We start from the raw sequence: 20370 nt of genomic DNA, 5'->3' as shown, positions 1-20370 counted from the left end.
TTTCACTTTGAGTCGAGTCAACCTCGAGTCAGTCAATCATAGTGAGTCAGGTTTATACCTTGAGTCATGTCAAGTCAATGAGTCAAGCAATACTAAGTCTTAGGTAAACCCTAAAGAAAGATAAGCAAACTCCTATAGTCAAAGATATACATGCAGGTGCATCCCAGCAAGTGAGGACATTCTCGGATTTTTTTCGAAAAAAAAACGCGAATATGACACAGGAGATTCCTCCAAGATAAGAGGAGTTACATAGATCAGTATATTAGAGATGAGGAGCTTTAATTTACTAAAGATTTGAGCGGATTTGGTTGAAAGGAAACAACCAAGTTCAAAGTTCAAAGCGAAATCGAGCAATTAACAACGGCAGCAAGAGTAGAATAGGGAAGACCTGACTCCAGCGCCAGACAACAACATCTAGCGTCTAGCAATAGATTTCAGCGCCTGGCGCTAGATCCCATCGTCTGGCGACAGAGCCAAATCGCGGCGTCAGAGGCATTGCAGCGGCGACAGAATACTCAGCCACTCAGAGTAGTTATTTCTACCTCTTTCAGCAATTTCGGGTTTCTTGGTACGCCAGTTAGCCCATATAAGAAATTTGACATGATTAAGTTAGTCGGCTTGATTACAATCGCAATAAGTGATCGACCTGACGAAAGATCTTCTCACTTAGCTTAAAGCGCCCAAACATTGGCTCATTGCAAGACACCGACATACTGGTTCATAAACAGCAGAGACACCGACATACTGGTTCATAAACAACAGAGGCACCGACGTACTGGCATAGCGGAAGCAAGGTTCAAGAGAGTTTTAAAGATCGAAAAGCGTTGGTCTTCAGAAGTTTTCTTTGAAATATTATCGCAACAAACATTCAAGTATCTTTTAAGCTCTTTTGTTCAGAGACGCGTGGACATATCATCAAAGCTCTTTTGCTCAGAGACGAGTGGGTATATTATTCAAAAGCTCTATTGTTCAGATACGCGTGGACATATCATTCAAAGCTCTATTGTTCAGAGACAGGTGGACATATCATTAAAGCTCTTTTGTTCAAAGACGCGTGGACATATTATCAAAGCTCTTTTGTTCAGAGACGCTGTAGGCGTCGCTCAAAGTGCGCCTACGTTAAAAGCATGTGTGAATACGCTTGGCACTCTTAGGAAGTGGGAATCGACGTATACGATTAGGGACAAGGAAAGTAGGGAGCCGCCAACAAGTTTTTAAGGAACTTGTAAACCGTTCACGGATCATAAAAGGCAACCACAAATAAGGGACAACGAAGGCAACAACGATAGACCTATGAAGGTTACACCCCATTCATAATCCATGAGATTACTAACTCCATATGGTTCGGAACCACGAAAGGAAGATCGGGGATGATGGTACGAAGTGAGTCATGGAGTCACATTCGCCCGTATTGGCCTCTACTCGATTCTTATAGTGAAAAGCATTCCTGTAATCTCAAAGGCATACAAACAAGAATTCAATTTGCTCCAAACTATTATTAAGCTAAATTGGTTGAATATTAATGCAACATATAATTCTAAAATATCGTGATCACTTGATTAAACAACAAGATTAAAAAGGAACCTAAACCGGTCGTCCAAATTATCTTATTAGGCGTGATTTTCGATTACATATTCCTTTTAAACATGAAATATAGTGATCATAAAAAAATAATAGAATTACCATTAATATTGGAAGCAATTTAGCAATAATTCCAACAATACAAAATCGTTAGAAAAATAATAAATATAAGAGGAACATAATTCTTACTTTGATTCTGTTTGTTTGCAACTACAAAATAATAAACGAGTTAGTAACTTCAAGGAAATAATAATAAAACAACAATTAAATTAAATAAAAAAATGAGAGGATACTATCCGAGTTACTCTGAAAAAAATGACACAAAAAACAAGACTACCCTAAAATACGGTCAAAAAGTAGTGCACGACTAAGGAAAAAAGTGTGTGAACACGATATGTGAGTGATTAAGTGAGGTTATGGACGCGTGTTTTGACCGTACAGCTAGACATGACACCAAACTAGACACATCGCCCACATACGTACGCACAAAAACCGAAAAAATACTAACAGGACACTTTTCCTGGGCACTGTGTCACAGTGCTGACTGTCGTGACACAGTGCAGTCTACCGTCAGACGGTAGAAAGCCACGTATCATGGCATTGTTCACCGTGGCACGGCAGAACATGTCGTGACACGGTGCGCAGTTCCAGGTCAGTTTTGTGATATTTCCAGATTTTAATCGATTTTAGGTTCGTACTAATTACTATGTGAGAATAAAAACCCTCGGTCATGGGTTAAACAAAAGAGTAAACAGATGAAGGTTAGCACCAAACAACCACATAGCATTTAGGCACGATGATGTAAAAAAAGTTCGCAACCTAGAGTCAAGATCTATATTCAACTATTGGTCAAGCTTTGGGTGTCAAAAGGGTACCATGGTTAAGAGTTTGGACACGTTAGCAAGGCAGCCTCCCTTGAGGGTGTATGCCAACGGGCGGCTCTGCGAGTTCGTGATGAAATCAAACTCGACTCCATGGTTTGGGTGGATCTAATAACTCGGATGAACCCTTATTGCCATGAGCGTTTTTGGGTTGATAGAGCTTAAATCGCCCGGGGCTAAGACGCATGTACAACACATACATTTTTTCAGAAAAATCGAAGGAAGTTGACTGTGAGAAGAGAAAATAAGCCAACGGACTGATTTTAGGACTGCCGTGACACGGAAAAAATTCCCATGTCACGTTACCCTGTTTTCCTTCGTGCGCAACCAAGTTATTCAATTTTTCCTATGGGACAGACCTAAATGCAACGTTAAAACGTCTACGCACATGCAAAAATGCCAAATTAATCACTGGAATATTTTTTCAAGAATCTTTCAAGTCTCATCCACTCATCTTAATTAAATACCGATCACTCAAATCGATAAATAACTAAGAATCCTCCCTAGTGGAGTCGCCAAATTGTAGGCGTCGCTCGAAGTGCGCCTACGTTAAAGCATGTGGTGAATATGCTTGGCACTCATAGGAAGTGGGAATTGACATAATACGATTAGGGACAAATTAAATAAAATTAAATTAAATAAAGTAGAGTTGATTTGGGGCCAAACCCTCAAACAATTCTACCTTTCACGCCTTGGCTTAAGGACGGAACCACGAGTAAAGTACGGACTCCTTGGAGTGCTTGAAGAAGGAATTTTGAAAGAAAAAAGGGTAGGCTAGTGTTTAGGCTAGAGCATAGAAGAGAGAAAAAACTAAAGAATTAATTGATGCCCCATACATCAGAAATGAGGGGGTATTTATAGAAAAAATGTGCTGAGGGAACACACGGAACCATAAATTGATAAAAACCCTAAAAAAGTATCCCGCGACACGGAAAACTGTACCGTGACACGTTAAATCCCACCATCAGACGGGAAAAATTCCCGTGACACGATGCAAATTTTGTGTGACGCGAGAAATATTTAGTAAACGGGGGAGAAAACGCCTTAAAGGTTTATGCGGAAAGGACACGGAAATTCTTGTGTCACAGCAGGTTTCCCGTGTCACGGGAAATATAACCGCCAGACAGGAAATTTTCTCGTGACTCAGTGGACTGCTGTCGTGGCGCGGGAACTTTCAGTCCTCTTTTCCGTCTAAATTCATTTTTAACCCTAATTTCGTTCAACATTTTAAGTGCCGATTGATAATTTCGGGCCTTTTTCTGATTTATTGTTATTTGGGCTAAAATAAGAAAATAAGTAAATAAAATAAATAAAAGGTTTGGGCCAAAAATAAATAATAAAATAATAAAATAAAAAAAAGGTTTGGGCTAAAATTAAATAATAAGCTTGGGATGAAACTAAAACTATGCTTTTACCAAACATCAAGACTAATCCATGGACTATTAAAAAATACGAATTTAATCAAATACGATTTTTAAAGCACTCTCGGGATTAAATACTGAACCCGACCAATAGTGGCGGTGAAAGGTTGTAGAAACGTCAGTTTCGAAAACGATAGTCAAAGTAGTCTATAGGGACAAAGAATGATTTAAGACGTTCTGTGATCTTAAATCACTCTGTATACGCCGGTACCTGCAGAAAAATGTTAATTCTACAGATAAAAGAGTAAAAAGATAGAATACGTATCTGGCACCAGTGTATCGGTGGAAAATGAGTTTGGCAGCTTCCTATGCTTGAAGGAATCCACCGGATGACGTTTGTTGAAACGCTTTCCATGCTTGAGGAAAGCCGACTGAGGAATTTGGTAGCTTTCTAAAAGCCTGATGAAACCTACCAGATGATACTTTCCATGCCTGAGGAAAGTCGAAGTATGAATTTGGTGTCATTCTATGCTTGAATAAATCTACCGATAATGCTTTCCATGCTTGAGGAAAGCCGACTTGGCAGTTTTCTGTTCTTGACGAAAAATCCACCGATAACGCTCTCTATGCTTGAGGACAGCCGACTTGGCGGTTTTCTATACTTGAAGAAAAATCCACCGATAACGATTTCCAAGCTTGAGGAAAGCCGACTTGGCGGTTTTCTACACTTGAAGAAAAATCCACCGATAACGCTTTCCATGCTTGAGGAAAGCCGACAACTACTGTAATGGTTGAAATTTGCAAGTGCAAATTGGTTCGATTATCCCCGAACGTGGGCTGTAGATGATTCACACCTTCAAGTCGATTATCCGACCATATCAGGTTTTTAAAATATCGACAAAATTGATTTTGACGCTTCCTAGGGGCAATATAGTAGATTTGGTACCCTTAAACCGTCAGTTAGAATTTTCCACGTAGTTTTACTGAAAAAATGACTGTCCAATTTGCACGGAAAATCGTGCAATTTTGGTCAAAATGCCAGGAATATTTGCTAATAGCTTCAAGGGACGTGTAGGGCACGCGCGGGACCACCGTGTCACGAAGCAAGATTCTCGTGACACGGCAGGGATCCCCGTCACGCGGAACAAATTCTCGTGACACGGGAAATTTGTTGGCTGCAAATCAGTCAACTTGCATCTTTGACCAGTCCAGACCACGTGCGCCATGTCAATATGTTACCGTTACATTGTAACGGAAACCGTCACACGGGAAACGGGATGTAACGGGATGCTTTTTTTTTCCTTTAAATTCGAGCTACTCTTAAGCATTTCTGCCATTTTCTTGCTATTCCGCTCTTCCTCTTCTCCATTTTTTTTTATTTTAAGCTGTCAAATCACCGAGACACGGCAAGTGATCACCGGTGCATGGTTTCTCTTCCCGTTGACAGAGGTTTGCCCCGTGACGCGGCATTTCTGCCGGTTTCTGCTTCTCTTTTTTTTTCTTCGCTGCTCGTTGCTGCGCTTCTGTTCAGAGCTCACTGCTGTTGATCGGAGCTCCATCGACTCCTGGAATCATCGTGACACGGGATTTAATCTCCGTGACACAGTACCTGATCACCGTGTCGTGGCGTAGCTTGACCGTGATGCGGCGGCTGCTATGGTGTCTTCACGTTTTTGCGAATTTTGGAGCTCAAATTTTCATCAATTTGGCTCTAATTTTTTGCTATTTTCTTCATTTTTGGTTTTCCACAAGGATCTATGTAAGTTTCCTTTGATTTTTGTCTCAAATTTGCTTCAAATAATTTCATGTAAAAACCCTTAAAAATCAATTTGGGGATTTTTTGATTTTGAGGTTTATGTTGAAATTCTTGCTATGAATTTACTTGTATATGTATGTATGTGTGTTTGTGAGTGATTTGAGACAAAAATTGCATGATTTGGTGATGAATTGAGCAAATCACCATTTTTGGTGGGAAATGGTGTTCTTGTTGTTCATGTTGTTCTTTTGCACTTGAAATAATGTCATATTGGTTGTAGATGTTGTAAAATATGCCATGATGCGTCGATCTATTGGTTTTTTGTGCAATTTTGAAACATCTCTTGTGTTATGTATGTACTACATTGTCATGGAGAACATAGTTTCATGCAATTAGGAGAACATAATATTAGTTCGTCATGGAGAAACTAAATACTATAAATAATTCCATTATTTTGCCAATTTTTAGCCTTGAGGTAAAAATTTAACGTATAATGCAATAAATAACAAAATAACTTAGGAAATAATGCTAAGCATTTAGATTTATTATTAAAATGCAACTCGATATAAATAACTAAATGTCTTAGGAAATGATGCTAAGCATTTAGATTTTTATTTTTATAATAGCATGCCCAGATGACGGGATCGCAATCTTTCCACTCATGGCCGGCGTCAGGATTTTTAAGAGGACACTCCCACGATTCCCGAGGGTATGGATGACGACGTCTTAGAGTCTGAGCCTCGGGCCTCTACGGGTAGAGGTAGGTGGGCTCCACCTCCGTGGACCTCAGACCAGTTGGTTTTTTGTCGTGAGAACCACGTTTCTCATCGTTCACTTGCCGGCATAGTTGACGGCACGCTTCGCCATCACGGTTCTAGAGCTGGAGATTTGATTCCTCAACTTCATCGGATTATCACGAAGGATCCTTCTATGAACGCCTTATGGGAATCAGTTGGTTTAGTGGACTTTTATTCGGCGATCGTAAGGTTTCGCATCCCCCGGGGCTGTGATGCGACAGTCGTTCGCGCGTTGTTGGAATATTTTTGGGATACTACCAACACCTTTCACTTTGCTTGGGGGGAGATGACAGTGACCCCTCTGGACTTTAGCATGATTAGCGGTCTACGCTTCACTGACCGGGCCGTAGCACAGATGTCTGATCTTTCTTGGGGAGCGGTTGAGGTATCTGATTTGTTAGGTCCGATCGTTCAACATATCAAGACCCAACCAGTGTCTCGAGGTGGTCCTAGGAGCGGGCGATCAGAGTTGGCTTCGGTTCTAGCCCGTGGTTTTGACAATGAGGGGACATCACCTGAGCAACGAGTGTGGATCTTCATTTTCATTCTCGTTTCCATGACTCCTTCTCCTGATAGGAGTTCACGTGCACTTCTTTGCTACCTTCCTTCTTTAGTCAGGATTAGTGAGATAGGATCCTTCAGTTGGGCCAGCCTCGGATATGTCGACCTTCTCTTGTCGTTACATCATGGTTGTAGGCAACTGAACGACGAGTCCCCTGTCACTATCTACGGTTTATGGAGAGTCGTAGAGTTGACGATCCTTTCCTATTCTTGTTTTACTTTAATTTGTTCGATTCATGTGCTCAAATATTACTTTTTATTGCAGCTATGGTTCTACGAGTACTTCCCAGGATTGGCTCCTCGACGGCGTTGTGGAGCGGTTCATGACTTCCCTGTCGGGGCCAGCTGGCGTGACCGAGGAGAGTCACGGGTGGAGTTTGTCTCTGCGCTGCGCGGGCTGCTACGCCGAGGCACCTCTTCTGTTGGCGTAAGAATTACTTTTGTAGCCTGTTATTTTCTCTCTTGACGTTATTTCCGGTGCTTCATTGCAACTTTTTATGGTTTTCAGGTTGCTATTGATGTCTAGTATCGTCCTCGAGCCGGGATGACTAATCTTCCCGATGCCTTGCAGCTTTCAGCGTTCCACACTGTTTTGGTTGATACCGGACGCTTTGTCTGGTATCTGGGGGAGCGTGTCGTTTGTCAGCACAGTGGTGATCGCTTTGTGGTGCCCTTATCTCCACTGGAGTCGATGCTAGACTCGCGCTTGCTTAGGGAGTTGATAAACAGGGGAAAGCGCTACACTTTTCCTTGGCATGAGCTTATGCGCATGGAGGGTGATTATGCGCAGGAATTGCTTCCCTCTCTGGCTCCTCCACCCCGCCTTCTTGAGGTATGATCTCTTTTAAGGAGTTTTGTTGCTAGTCTCTGTTTAAATAGTCGAATAACTTGATTATTCGATCGTATTTCAGACGACTGTTTGCCGTGTGGGGAGGATTGAGATTCTGCCTCAATCTGTCCGCTACCCAGGGCCGATTGGTATTACTGAGGACCATATTGCTGACGCGCCAATCTCTGCCTGAGGTTTTTGAGCCGGTAAGTTTTTGATGCATTATCCATCCCTATTAACACCGCTTATTACTGATTTTTATCTGTTTTGTTCTTAGCCTACCCGCCCGGAGATGATGGGATTCATGAAGCTGGTTGACGCTCTAAAGTACTGCATCATCAAGCTTCGGCGTGGTGCGAGTTGTTGGAGAAGTTCTGGCGATGTTCTTGAGGTATGTTCACTTTTTCCCATTTCTACCATTTGTTTTATTTTGCATTGTTGACGTCTTTTGATTTTGTATCTTTCAGGAGCAACGGAGGTCCCGCTCGCGCTCAAGGCATAGAGGCTCGGACAAGGGAGAGCCTAGTCGTGGTAGACGATCTCCTGAGGTTCATCGGCATTCTCAGTCTCAGCGGGAGCCTCAGATTACTCAGCCGTTTCAAGAGGCTCAGTGGCAGCGACAGTCGTTTTCACAGCCTTCACAGCTTGAGTTTAGGCCAGTTTTGACTCCCGTGGATCCTGGCTTATTTTCAGCTCCGTCGTTTGGGGTTCCTCCACCAGTGTCGGGCTTGTTTTCAGTTCCAGTGTATGGAAAGATGCCTTCACCGACGATTCCCATTTCTTTGAGTCAGCATACACCGTTTGCCAGTTGGACGGGTCCTGCTTTGAGTTTGACTGCTGCTGGAGTTACAAGGACTAGTAAGGATACTACTCCTCATACTCGGATGATGGCGGGACTCTTTGGCTCATCGTTCCTATATTCACAGGCTAGAGATGACACTGATCCTAACTCTTCTAGTTCTGCAGATTTTTGACCGAGGGTCTTTATTTGTACATACGTTGATGACACTTGACGTTGTTTATTTATTATGACTCATTTTATACATTATTCACAGTTAATGTATTTATTAGTGTGTGTTAGTGTGTGCTTGAGACTCATTGTGTGTGATTTTGTAGTTATTAATGGCGCGACAAAAAGACGTAAGTGGAGTAAGTGGAGGGTACCGACCTTCCCCAAAAGAAAAAGAAATAAAAAGAAAAGAAAAATCTGAATAAGTTTTACAACTACTCCCAAAATAAATATGTTTGGAAATGGGACGAGGTTTAAAAGAAAAATAAAATAATAATAGAAATAATATAATAAATAATAACAATGAATAAAATAAAAAATAAAAAAATAAAAAAATAAAATGATAAAAATATTAAAAAAAATATTAAAAAAATAAAAAAAATAAAAAAAAAAGGTTGAGATTTTTATTAGGAATGAAACTTTCGAGAAACAGAAAAAAATAAACGGTGAAGATAAAATACTAAAAAAAATCCGGATAGATACAGGAAAAGTTAAAAAAAGAAAACGCGTGGGCGCCGTGACACGGTACTGTACACCGTGTTACGGCAAAATCGGCCGTGTCGCGGCAAAAATTCCCGTGACATGGTGGGAATTCCCGTGTCACGGTGCGTGTATTGTACAACTGTGTGGTTTACGCGTATAGAAAGATAGATTCTGAGTAATTCTGAGCGTGTTCACTATAAAATAGGACCTGTATATTCGTGATATGCATAATTAAGAATTTCATATTTCAATAATAATGTCTCAGAAAATAATTAGAATTTCATATTTCAATAATAATGTCTCAGAATTTTGATAATATATTGCGCAACTGGTCTTATTCTTTAACCAATGCTAACAAAAGAGAGTTGGAATTGTTTCATGTCAGGGGTTTACTAGCTCTGAGGCATGTAGCGATTGAACATGATTTTCTTAGGGCAGTATTAGACTATTGGAGTTCAGAAACACATTGTTTTAAATTTGATTACGATGAAATCAGTCCCCTGTCGGAGGAATTCGGTGCCATCTTTGGATTTCCTGCTAGAAATCTTATTACCATGCCTACCCTACGTGAATATTATTACCAAGACTTTGAACACCATCTGAATCTAACAGATCCAGATTTAAATAGAATTGTGTGTGGTAATGAAGTAGACTTAGAAAAACTTGCAAATTTATATTTCAATCGCCCTGTCTCTGAGTCCTATCATGTATACCGTAGAAGGGCATATATTTTTTGCATGTTTAGCAAGCTTTTATTTGCAAATGGTAGGGTAGGACATGCTTGTCTAGCATCTATGCTTGAACATGTTGAATCTGGGAGGTCTCCTATGCCTACGTGCCTTGGAGAAACATTTCGTGGCCTTGACGAAGCAAAAGCTGACCGGAAAGCCATCAGGAAGGGCTCTCTAGTACTGATGCAGGTAAAACACGCTCTGAGTAGCCCCCGTGACACAAAACAGGTACAGTATCACGGTGGACTCTACCGTGTCACGGTGGAATCGGCAATATTTTTTTTCGACTGATTTATTTTTTTATTTTTTATTTTTTTGCAGATTTGGTTGATGGAGCATTTAGAACTATTTGCAGCCCCCGACGATATTGAAAAATATGGCCCTAAAGATGTAGTCCGCAGGAAGAAGAATTACTCTGTGAACATGTCATATGAATACTGGAAAAATTTCTTTGCAAAGAGAGAATTTTCCATTCGTTGGGTAGTGCCTTGATGGAGGCTTACTAGGATGGTTGGTACGAATGATACTACGTATTGCCGTGTTCCTAGTATCTCAAGACTGACTTTTATTGTCCTTCTCGACTGATGCGGCAGTATGGACTTGAATAAGTAGTTCCACGCTATAACGATAGTCCTCGTGAAGTATCGTTGCATGAAAGTAACGTTCACAAATACGAGACTTATTGAATTGGAAGACCTTTATGGACCGTTTCTGCAAGTAACCAAACTCCTCCTCCCTTATCTAGTGCATACAAGGCATGGTTGAATCCTAGAAGTAGGAGGGAACGAGTTGGATCACGCAAATCTGATGTGAAGAGCCGTCTTGGAAATAAGAAAGCGCCTCCTAAAGATGGTCTAGGTCCAAGAACACAAGGGACTGAGTTTAAGACTCCTATAATGCCGAAAAGGAAGAATTATGTGAAAAGGAAGGGTAAGGAGAAGATGGTTTATAGAGAGAAACAACCAAAGAATTTTAAGAAAGGTGAAAGGGGTCAAAGTTCGACTAGGGTTGTGACGGTTCGGGCTACAAAAGACACATTAATGGTGAAGGCCGACCTAGTTGAAAAAGAGAAAGAGGTTCCTAAAGTGAAGAGAGATTAGATCAGTATTGCTTTGCTTTTATGATTTATAATTTAAAATAAGGCGCATGATGCCAATAATTGTAGTCACATTTATATCAATAATAATATCATATTTATTTTCGCCTTAAGAAAAAATTACAATGACTTTTTTTTTTAATATCCGAGTCAAGGAGTCGGACGCAATGGAATAATGAAAATAAAAAACATCGAACAAATAACTGAATTCGCAAAGACTGCGTCACTAAAAAATTGGAAAATCTGAAATTCCACCGTGCCACGGTGAAAAATTCCGTGACACGTTGGGAATTCCCGCGTCACGGCATTTTTTTTTAATAGGTCCACCGCGCCACGGTAAAAATTTGCCGTGACACGATACAGATTCCCGTGGCGCGGCAAACTCTTTCCTTTTTTTTTTTGCAATTTCACCGTGCCACGGTGGACTGTGCCGTGACACGGTGGATTGTCCCGTGACGCGGCAACCCTTCCCTTTTTTTTTTTGCTCTTTTTTGTTGTGACGCAATGCTAAACTTGCGCGTATACTTGATCGACGAAGGAAGGATTTTATTTTTTAAAGTGGTCGGGCCCCCTTGAGGGGTTGCCTACGTATCCTTAAAAAGGAATCAAGCCAAACGTAGCTCTATTGGGTCAGGAACCCATGCAACTAGGCATAGAATTTCTTGAGTTGATCCAAGTTGGTTAAATTGTGGAAACCGTTACCGTCCATGTCTACCAATTGTGCCGCTCCGCCAGACAAGATGGCTTTAACAATGTATGGACCTGACCAATTTGGTCTGAATTTTCCTCTTGGATCCAACACATTTTTGCGGAGTTCTTTAAGCACCAGGTCACCTTCTTTGATGTTCCTAGTCTTGACTTTTTTATTGAAATTTCGCGCCATACGTTGTTGGTAGGTTTGGACATGATGCAAAGCTGCCAAGCGTTTTTCATCAAGTAAGACTAGTTAATCATATCTTGCTCTAATCTAGTCGACTTCATCTAGTTGGCTTTCCATCGCGGTTCGGAGAGAAGGGATTTCGAGCTCTATTGGTTGTACAGCTTCAACTCCATAGACAAAAGAGAAAGGTGTAGCCCCCATTGATGTAAGAACAGAGGTTCGATAACCCCAAAGGGCGAAATGTAGCTTACTTGGCCAATCCTTGTAATTTTCTGTCATCTTTTCGATGATAGTTTTCACATTTTAGTTGGCCGATTCGACCGTACCACTTGTTTGTGGTCTGTAGGGTGATGATCTGTGATGCTTGATATGATATTTCTGTAATAATTCCGCACATTCGGCTTGGAAATGTGTTCCATTATCACTGATCATCTCATGAGGTACCCCATAGCGGCATATGATATTTTTCTCAATGAATTCAGCTACGTGTTTCGCCGTTAGCTTAGCATATGAGGCAGCTTCGACCCATTTGGTGAAATAGTCGATTGGTACGAGGATGAATTCATGCCCCCCTTGTCCTGGTAGCGTTATTTTTCCAATGATGTCGATGCCCCAAGTGGAGAAAGGCCATGGAGAAGTATATGTGTAGAGAAGCGATGGTGGAACGTGCTGTAAATTTGCGTAGACTTGACACTTCATACATTTCTTGACGTATTCGTGACAATCTCTCTCCATAGTAGTCCAATAATAACCTTGTCGTTGAATCTTTTGGACTAACATCTTTGCATTCATGTGCGTTCCACATATACCGGGATGAAGGTTTTCCATGGTTCTGTGTGCTTCTTTCTTGGCTATGCATAAGAGATTTCTCCCCATTGCAGTCCTCTTGTGGAGTTCTCCTTTAATGAGCACATACTGTGAGGCCAGGAGCCTCAAAGTACGGCGTGCCCTTTTATATTAGGAGGGTATTCTCCTCTTGTCACGTAATTAAGGATATCTGTATACCATGGCTCTTGATCTTCTTCTTGCGATTCTTGTTCATCATGAAGTGCGTGAACGTAAGCCGGTTCATATCTTTTTTCTATGGTCAACGGAATTTTGATTGTATCCGTTGGAATTCTCACCATTGATGCTAATTAAGCTAGTGCGTCGGCGAACTGGTTTTCTTCTCTCGGCAAATACGTATATTCCACTTCATCTAGTTGCTCCGTGAGAGTTTCTAAATGAGCTTGATACGTAGCGAGACTTTCACTTCTCACCTTCCATATCTTGTAGATTTGGTTAATGATTAGTGAAGAATCACTGTAGATTCTGAGCTTCTTAATTCCCCAGGCGACAGCTGTTTCTAACCCCAAAACACATGCTTCATATTCTGTGGCATTGTTGGTGACATCAAAGTCGAGCTTCATGGAAATTGGGATATGCTCTTCATTGGGTGATACAAGCAAGACTCCTACACCACAACCTTTTTGATTTGAAGCTCCATCGAAATAGAGCGTCCAACTATCATCTTCTGTCATGAGTAAATCTTCGTCAGGGAAATCGTACTCATCTTCTTCTTTCTCAACTTCTTCTAGCGGAAAGTCTGCTAAGAAGTCAGAAACCGCAAAACCTTTGATGGCTTTTTGTGGTACAAATTTCAAGTCGAACTGAGCAAGATTGACTATCCACCTTGATAATCTGCCATTGTGTTGCTTTTTCGAACAAGTATTTGAGAGGATCCATCTTGGACACGACATGCACTGTAAGAGTGAGCATGTAATGTCTTAGTTTCTGCGTAGCCCACACAAGTGCGAGACATAACTTTTCAAGTGGTGTGTATCGTGTCTCGTATCCTTGAAGCTTCTTGCTCAAGTAGTAAATTGCATTCTCCTTGCTTTCGATTTCTTGTGCTAGCATTGCCCCCATCGTTTCTCTTGTGACCGTAAGGTAGAGTCGAAGAGGAAAGTCAGGTATTGCTGGCCCTAGCACGGGTGAGTTTGCCATGTACTCTTTGATTTTGTCGAAAGCTTTTTGGCAATCATCATCCCATGTGACTGGGACATTTTTCTTAAGCTTCTTGAATACAGGTTCACATATCGCTGTGAGTTTCGATATGAACCTACTTATATATTGCAACCTTCCAATGAAACCTCGAATTTCTTTCTCATTCTTGGGCGGTGGCATGGCCATGATCGCTTTGAATTTTGTGGGATCTATTTCAATCCCTTGAGAACTGATCATATATCCAAGTAATTTTCTTGACATGACTCCGAATGCACAATTTGCTGGATTTAATCTCATGTTGTACTTGCGGAGTCTTTCAAAGAACTTGCGAAGTGCAATGATGTGGCCTGGGCGATCTTTAGACTTAACGATCATATCATCGACATAGACCTCCACCTCTTTGTGCATCATATCATGTAACAATGTTGTGGCTGCTCTTTGGTAGGTGGCACCCGCGTTTTTCAACCCGAATGGCATTACCGTATAGCAATATGTACCCCATTGTGTGATGAATGTGGTTTTCTCCATATCTTCTTCGGCCATTAATACTTGATTATATCCGGCGTAGCCGTCCATGAATGATAGGAGTGCATGGTTTGCTGTGTTATCGACCAGAATGTCAATGTGAGGTAGAGGGAACCCATCTTTCGGGCTTGCTTTATTGAGGTCCCTGTAATCAACACACATTCTGACCCTTCCATCCTTCTTTGGAACTGGAATCACATTTGCTATCCATTCTGGATACTTGGATACTTTAATGAAACTTGCGGCCAACTGCTTTCTGATTTCTTCTTTGATTTTGAGAGCCACATCCGGTTTCATACGGCGCAACTTTTGTTTGATAGGCTTCATACCTGGAATGAGTGGTATCGTATGCTGAGCTATATCCCTGTCAATTCCTGGCATTTCTTGGTATGACCAAGCAAATACATCAACAAATTCACTAAGAAAGTTAATTAGCTCTTTGCGTTCATCTTGACTTAGTGTTAATCCAATCTTTAATTCTTTAACAGTCGTATCATTGGAAATATTAACTGTTTATGTATCTTCGATAACTATCGTTTTATTTTTGAGTTCTTCCATTGCTTTTATTATTTCTTTGTCATTTTTATAATTAGCAAAGCAATATTGATCAGGGCTAGGGGAATGACACGCATCGTAAGCAAAGATACTCATTTTATTGAATTCATCGGTTAATACATCAAGAGGGGCAAGGTCAGCTGTGACCTCACCGGAAAGAGACGACTCAGATTCATCAAACATAGGACCTTCTCCAGCGGTTATTTCCAACTTCTCTCCGCTTGGCGTAGTGATCCTCAATGTCTTGCGCCATCCCTTTGAAATATTATCAGCTTGGACGATTAACTCAGAGGGGTCAAAATCCTTGTTTGCTATAACAGCTTGAACAAGCTCGGAATTATCATTGCAGACGTGCTTAGATTCATTCTTCTCCATTCCAAAAAGAAGGTTAATGCCTAGATCATTAGAGCTTGGGCTAGCTGGTTTCTCAGTTGTGAAGAGCTCTTCATCTTCATCAACAAAGTCACAATTGAGGAACATCTCGAATCCTGGTTCACGCTTCCCATCGTGGACGAATGGCTCAGGGAATTCATAGCATGGGAAGTCTTCCCTTTCTTTGATGTACTGGCCATTGAGGGTTAATGGATATGGATCCATGGCCATTTTTGTCTTCATGATTCGAGCGTTATTGCGAGCCTTCATTTTCAAGAGGGCTTGTTTCACATCTTCTTTTGTTGGCTTGAATCCCAAGTTAAAAGTATCTTTCTTGAGTGCACCATGATGGCCCCAAAGTTCAGCCATTTTCTTTTTGAGTCCGAGGGTGATTCCAGGGAAATGCCCTCGCTTCTTCAAAATGGCATTAATATTGGTGTTTGAATAGGGATCGAAGTCGGGATGGCACTTCTCCTCTTCTTCGATGATGAGAACATCATCGAGTGAAAACTTCCAAAGATCTTCATCTTCTTCGTCATGTTCGACATGGACTATAGGAGTGTCGATAACTTGAATGCGCATGGGAAAGGCATCAATGGTAATTGGAACCCCTCCAACTATGGCTTTCACTTTCTGGTGCAACGATGATGGGATCGCCTTTAGCTCATGAAGTCAAGGGCGTCCTAACAACAGATTGAAAGAGGCCTTAATGTCTACCACCTGAAACTTGGTGCGACGTTCAATGGCCCCAGTATTTATGTTTAGTGTGATAGTACCCACGGCTAGACGGCGAGTATTATCATAAGCGTGAATCCCTTGAGTAGAGGGAGTTAGTTCTTCATTCTTTATGTCCAACTTCTTTGCAGTGCGGAGTGGGCATACATTGGTTGCAGAGCCATTATCAACCAGGCTCATAGGAACATTCATCTGCCTACACACCACAGTGAGGTGTAAGGCCTTATTATGTTGGTCCCCATCCGGGGGCAGATCCTTGTCAGAAAATGAAATCAGATTGCTAGTACTTGGCAATTCAGTAGTGAGAAAGTTGATCAGTCCTTGAGGAATCATATCATCATCAACTCCTATTTTCACCAGAGCATTCATCACAGCCTTTCGATGCTCGTGAGAGGTGGCCAAAAGCTTCCATACATTCATCTCCACCTTGGTCTTTTGCAATTGTTTGACCACATCGTTGTTCACAGGGTCGATGGGATCAACTATCGGAAGTGATTGCGGTGGAGGTTGAGGTGGACTAGGTTATTGCAACCGTCCACTTCTGGTGAGAACCTTGACCTCAAGGTCTCCCAAAACATCTTCACTTGTTCCAAGAGATGAACAGGCTATATCCTTGAGATAGACGTCTTCATCATCACTATCCCAAATTCCATTCACTTCTTCATAACTCGAGACAAATACAACATCTGGCAGAGGTTCATTCACAGGTTGAATGAGTATTGACGGATCAAAGGAGACTTCATCTCCCATGATAGCCAAAGCATCGAAAAGAGGACCTATTTGAATGTTAGGATTCTTGCCCCCTGGAGGGACAGGAAGTAAATTAGCATCAATTAGGTCTTGGATCGCATCCTTCAACCTCCAACACTTTTCAGTATTATGACCCTTGCCTTGATGAAACTTGCAATAAGAATTGGGGTCATAGCTAGCGGTCCTATTCTCTGGTCGAGGTTCTAGAAATGGTCCAACTGGCATAATCAGCCCTTGACCATGAAAACGGTCAAAAGCAGCATCATAAGTCATTCCCAAAGGCGTGTAAACCCTCCTTTGCCTTTGGAATCTTTGAGGAGGAGCATTAAGGGCCAGCACATCATTAATATTGATATTGTTGGTAGCGTTATTGGGCTTGGAAGACAAAGAAGAAGGAGTGTCGTTCTTCTTGTTTTTCCAAGTGATGTTATTATTGTTGCTACCAGCAGTCTTCATCAGTTCATTCTCGATATTGATCCCAATATCGTATACAGCTTCAAAGGTACTCAGAGGCAGAAACTTCAAGTGTTGCTTGTACTTATGAGTCAGATTGGCAATGAACAAGCGAACAATCTCTTTTTCCTTGGGGGGATCCACCAAGAGCGCGGTTGTTTCCCTCCAACTGCTTAAGTAAGTGGTGAAGCCTTCATTCTCTTTCTGTTTGAGAATGGAGAGTTCACGTTCAGAAGTCTTAGCTTGAATGTTACACTTGTAACGATTCATAAAGCTTTCGGCAACATCCTCCCAGGTCACGACATGTTTGGATTCCAAAGAGTAGAACCACTGTTGACAGGCATGCTCCAAGGAAAGAGGGAACACTGTAGGGAAGAGTGTCACATCTACTCCCTTAAGAGCCATGGTTGCAGAAAAAGCCTTCAAATGGAAAAGCGAATTATTAGTAGGCTTGAACTTTGGAATGCCAGCAGTGGAAAACTTCTCAGGAAGCTTGTCCCTTATGGACGAAGGGCTGACAGGTTGTTCCACATAAGTGAATTCTTTAGAAATCTTACTCATCTGTTCCTTAATCTTGTCCATTGCAACGGCGGTGACATTGTTTTGATTGTCTTGCTCTACCGTGTTGACTCTAGTGGTGAGTGTTTGCATCATGTTAGACAACATTTCAATTATCTTGTTGATGTTCTCGATATCTTCCTTAGTAGCCATTGGTTGAAAGTAGATTGGAGATAGATCTTGTGGAGATGATTGTGGTGGTTTCCTTGTACTCCTCTTTGGTATAAGAGGTTGTTGAGGTATTGACTCGAACCGTAATAGTCTACCCTTGCTTCTTGACCAAGTGTTGTGACACCGAAACAAACACACCTTTAATGACCAAACTTAACCTTAACCCATCCGGAAAAATAAAGAATAAAAAATTTAAATTTTAAAAACCTATAACTTTGAAATTCTATTTATTATTTTTTTTTTTTAAATGGGAGGATACTATCCGACTTACTTCGAAAAAAAAATGACACAAAAAGACTACCCTAAAATACAGTCAAGAAGTGGTGCACGACTAACGAAAAAAAAAGTGTGTGAACACGACATGTGAGTGATTAAGTGTGGTTAAGGACGCGTATTATGACCGTACAACTAGAAATGATACTAAACTGGACACATAAACCACATACGTACGCACAAAAACCGAAAAAAATTGATGGGACACTTTTCCTGGGCACCATGTCACGGTGCTAACTGTCGTGACACGGTGCAGTCTACCGTTAGACGGTAGAAAGCGCCGTGTCACGGCACTATTTACTGTGGCGCGGCAAGACTTGCCGTGACACGGTGCGTAGTTCCAGGTTTATTTTGTGATTTTTCCAGATTTTAGTCAATTTTAGGTCCGTACTAATTACTATGTGGAAATTAAAACCCTCGGTCATGGGTTAAACAAAAAAAAAAGTAAACACATGAAGGTTAGCACCAAAAAAACCATGTAGCATTTAGTCACGATGATGTAAAAAAAGTTCACAACCTAGAGTCAAGATCTATGTTCAACTATTGGTCAAGCTTTGGGTGTCAAAAGGGTACCATGGTTAAGAGTTTGGACGCGTTAGCAAGGCAGCCTCCCTTGACGGTGTATGCCAATAGGCGGCTCCGCGAGTTCGTGATGAAATCGAACTCGACTCCATGGTTTGGGTGGATTTAATAACTCGGATGAACCCTTATTGCCATGAGAGTTTTTAGGTTGATAGAGCTTAAATCCCCCGGGGATAAGACGCATGTAGAACACACACGTTTTTTCAGAAAAATCGAAGGAAGTTGACTGTGAGAAGAGAAAATAAGCCACCGGTCTGATTTTAGTACTGCCGTGACACGGCAGAAATTCCCGTGCCACGGTACGGTACACCGTCAGACGGTGCACTGTACTGGTACACGGCAGATTTTTCCGTGGCACGACAGTCAGAAAATCTGACTGGTGCCCTGTTTTCCTTCGTACGCAATCAAGTTATTCACTTTTTCCTACGAGACAGCCCTAAATACGACGTTAAAACGTCTATGCTTATGAAAAAATGCCAAATTAATCACATGAATATTTTTCAAGAATCTTTCAAGTCTCATCCACTCATCTTAATTAAATACCGATCACTCAAATCGATAAATAACGAAGAATCCTCCCCAGTGGAGTCGCCAAATTGTAGGCGTCGCTCGAAGTGCGCCTACGTTAAAAGCATGTGTGAATATGCTTGGCACTCTTAGGAAGTGGGAATTGATGTATACGAGTAGGGACAAGGAAAGTAGGGAGCCACCAACAAGTTTTTAAGGAACTTGTAAACCGTTCACGAATCATAAAAGGCAATTACGAATAAGGGAACACGAAGGCAACAACGATTGACCCGTGAAGGTTACACCCCATTCATAATCCATGAGATTACTAACTCCATATGGTTCGGAACCATGAAAGGAGGATCGGGGATGATGGTACAAAGTGAGTCATGGAGTCACATTCGCCCGTATTGGCCTCTACCTCGATTCTTATAGCGAAAAATGATTCCTGCGATCTCAAAGGCATACAAATAAAATATTTAATTTGCTCCAAAGTATTATTAAGCTAAATTGGTTGAATATTAATGCAACATATAATTCTAAAATATTAGTGATCACTTGAATTAAATAACAAGATTAAAAAGGAACCTAAACCGGTTGGCCAAATTATCTTATTAGGCGTGATTTTCAATTACATATTCCCTTTAAACATGCAATATGGTGATCATAAAATAATAATAGAATAACATCAATATTGGAAGCAATTTAACAATAATTCCAACAATATAAAATCGTTAGAAAAATAATAGAAATAAAATGAACATAATTCTTACTTTGATTCTGTTTGTTTGCAACTACAAAATAATAAACGAGTTAGTAACATCAAGATAATAATAATAGGACAATAATTAAATTAAATTAAGTAGAGTTGATTTGGGGCCAAACCCTTAAACAGTTCTACCTTTCACGCCTTGACTTAAGGACGGAACCAAGAGTAA

Source organism: Chenopodium quinoa, unplaced genomic scaffold (genome assembly GCF_001683475.1).
Source record: "Chenopodium quinoa cultivar QQ74 unplaced genomic scaffold, ASM168347v1, whole genome shotgun sequence".
Lineage (NCBI taxonomy): Eukaryota > Viridiplantae > Streptophyta > Magnoliopsida > Caryophyllales > Amaranthaceae > Chenopodium > Chenopodium quinoa.
This window is presented reverse-complemented; position numbering follows the sequence as displayed.